General features: G+C 37.3%; 1 long non-coding RNA gene across 1 annotated transcript; it reads right to left on the bottom strand.

The window, feature by feature from the left end:
- Window positions 1-970: 970 nt before the first annotated feature.
- LOC145737514 (uncharacterized) lies at window positions 971-1,921 on the bottom strand. Its single transcript, XR_014180410.1, has 2 exons — window positions 1,702-1,921; window positions 971-1,643 (listed from the first exon to the last, which is right to left on the bottom strand). It is a non-coding gene; the product is annotated as an uncharacterized LOC145737514 (long non-coding RNA).
- Between the last annotated feature and the right edge of the window lie 916 nt (window positions 1,922-2,837).

The raw sequence follows: 2,837 nt of genomic DNA on the forward strand, positions 1-2,837 counted from the left end.
ACAGGGCTGTGTTCTCTCGCCTCTTTTATTTAACATTTACTCCGAGTACATATTTCAGCAAGCGCTAGAGGACTGTGAAATTGGCATAAAGGTGAACGGTAAAATACTTAACAACATACGCTACGCAGATGACACTGTCATCTTCGCAGACACTTCAGAAGGCTTACAGGAGCTAGTAGACAAGATTGTGAAATCAGGTGACCAACACGGCCTGAAAATAAATACAGCAAAAACCAAAACGATGGTCGTCAGCAGAATTCAAAATCTACAAGCCAATATACGAATATATGGTACTTCAATAGAAGAAGTGAGAAAATTCAGGTATCTCGGTTGCTGGGTTACCCAAGACCTGGATCCAGAGACCGAAATTCGAGCTCGAATTGAAAACACAAGAGCCACGTTCGTGAAAATGAAGACATTTCTAAAGCCGCGTTGCCACGGGTAGTGAATCACGAACGTCATTCACGCTTTCGTGTACCACTCCCCATGGCAACCTTTAGGTTCGTGAATAACGAACCTCAACCAAATATTTCGTTCGTGAGAATATCAAACCGGTTTGATTTTTGTTTCGTGCAGTCGATCGTGAGCAGGCGAAGAGGACGGTTGTGTCTGTCATGGCGTCCAATATTTTAAGGATGAATGATGCAGAGACCCTAAAGTTCCTGGAATTTTATCAAAATGAACCGGTCTTGTGGGATCCTACGAGAGAAGATTATAAAAATCGAAATGCACGTGCAGCCGCAGCTAAAAGGATTGCATCGGCGATGGCAATTGATGATTTCACAGACGTCCATGTAATTATGAAATTCAAGAATTTACGTAGCTCCTATTCTCAAGAATTAAAAAAAATTCAACAAAGTATTAAGTCTGGATGTTCTTTGGATGATGTTTACATCCCTAAAGTGAGGTGGTTTAAGTTAATGGATTCTTTCCTCAGACCGCATGTAAAAGGAAGGGAAACCCATTCAAACTTTGTAAGATTTTATTTGCGTTTATAACTACATCATAGTCATTACAAATTTGAAAAAAAATCACTGTTAAGACTTTTTATTATTTAGTTTTCAAACATGTTCCACTGCCAATTGACTGCCCCTGCATTGTTAAAGTAGTCGCAATATTTATCTCTTTTGGCTAATGCTAATCTACTCGGATTCCTGTCATGAGTCGTAAGACTCAAGTTTGTTAAAGCCGAATTTCTTGCATCTTGTCTCCATGTTCCCAAAATTACATTGTAATTTTCAATTAAGCTAGGTGGCACGTAACAAATGCCAGTTTTTCGTAACCAATTATGTATTGAACAACAGGTTTTTACAATTTTATCAACTTTTTGTAAACTTACAGCAATTGGCCTTTCAAATATTCTAAATTTTGATACCAGTATACCAAAAGCATTTTCAGAAATTCGCCTAGCTCTTGACAGCCTATAGTTGAAAATGCGTTCTGCTCTAGATAAATTTCTTTTACTGTAAGGCTCATCATCTGCGACAATAACGGCATCTGAGGGAATATTGAGCTCATCTGCCTGCAGAGCTTCGTTGAAACTACAGTTTTGCCACACACCACCATCTGATGCTCTCCCTTTCGCCCCTACATCAATATATGTGAAACAATAGTCATGGTCAACTAAAGCCATCAAAATTATACTGAAAGATTGTTTATAATTAAAATAATCAGATCCAGTCTTAGGGGGCGCTCTAATACCGATATGCTTGCCATCTAAGGCTCCAATGCATTTTGGAAAGTTCCATTTCGTTTCAAATCCATTTATTATCTCCAACCATTGATTTTTTTCAGTTGGCACCTAGAACAAAATTGCTTTATTTTGCTTAGTTTTATAAAAGAAATTTACCAAATCACATTAGCTACGGCAGTTTTTTTTCTATATTGCAGGAAGATCCGAATCTCGTAAATAAACGCAATGCAAAAAATACTGAATCCGAAAATAAGGAGCCGCTTTCACTAGAAGGAATGGGGTCAGAACCATTATTCAACGAAGATCAACCAACTACATCCAAGGACCAACCAACTACATCGAAGGAGCAACCAACTCCATCGAGGGAATGCCTAAGCGAACCAACAAAAAGAAAACTTCAACTTTCGACTCCAATAGCATTTTGCAAAAAGAAGTCATGTTCGACACCTGTTGGAAATGATATTAATTCTGCGATTGAAAAGCTAGATGATATTTCCAAACGCGCTGCTAGTATTTCTGCACCGGCACCGGCAGAAGATTGCTTCGATCATTTTGGGAGGTACGTAGCGTCTCTCTTGCGATCTTTACCACAAGATCGATCATTTCCACTGCAAGCGTCTATAATTTCTATGATTTTGGAACCGTCGATTTCCCACATAAACACCGAGCCGCATTCTCTAAACTCAAATTACAGTAGTGACTCCAAAACTACTCGGTATGGGCCACCATCGGTTGAGAATACATCGACCCAAGATTCTGTTTTTTCACAGACAAATATGGATGAAGATTTCATCGCTGAGTTGTCTTCGGCAATAAGCAATTATTAATTACCGATATGCGATAAAATTACCATATTTTGTATTTTATTTAGAAAAATATATACTTATTTTGCAAACTAGACTACTTTAATTAAAATTGTATTTTTTAACTTACCTTAATAATAGTTATTTACGTAACAAGTAGGATATGAATGTTATTAACGCACGCATGTGAAAACTTGCACGACGAGGCCGCAGGCCAAGTCGTGTAATCACACGTTAATAACATATGCTACGTGTTACGTACAACATTTTATCTACAACGATTATTATTTTAATAATTAATTGAAAAAATAAAAATAAAAATATAAAAGAAAATAAAAATA

Source organism: Ips typographus, linkage group LG14 (genome assembly GCF_016097725.1).
Source record: "Ips typographus isolate SLU linkage group LG14, UJ_Ityp_2.0, whole genome shotgun sequence".
NCBI lineage: Eukaryota > Metazoa > Arthropoda > Insecta > Coleoptera > Curculionidae > Ips > Ips typographus.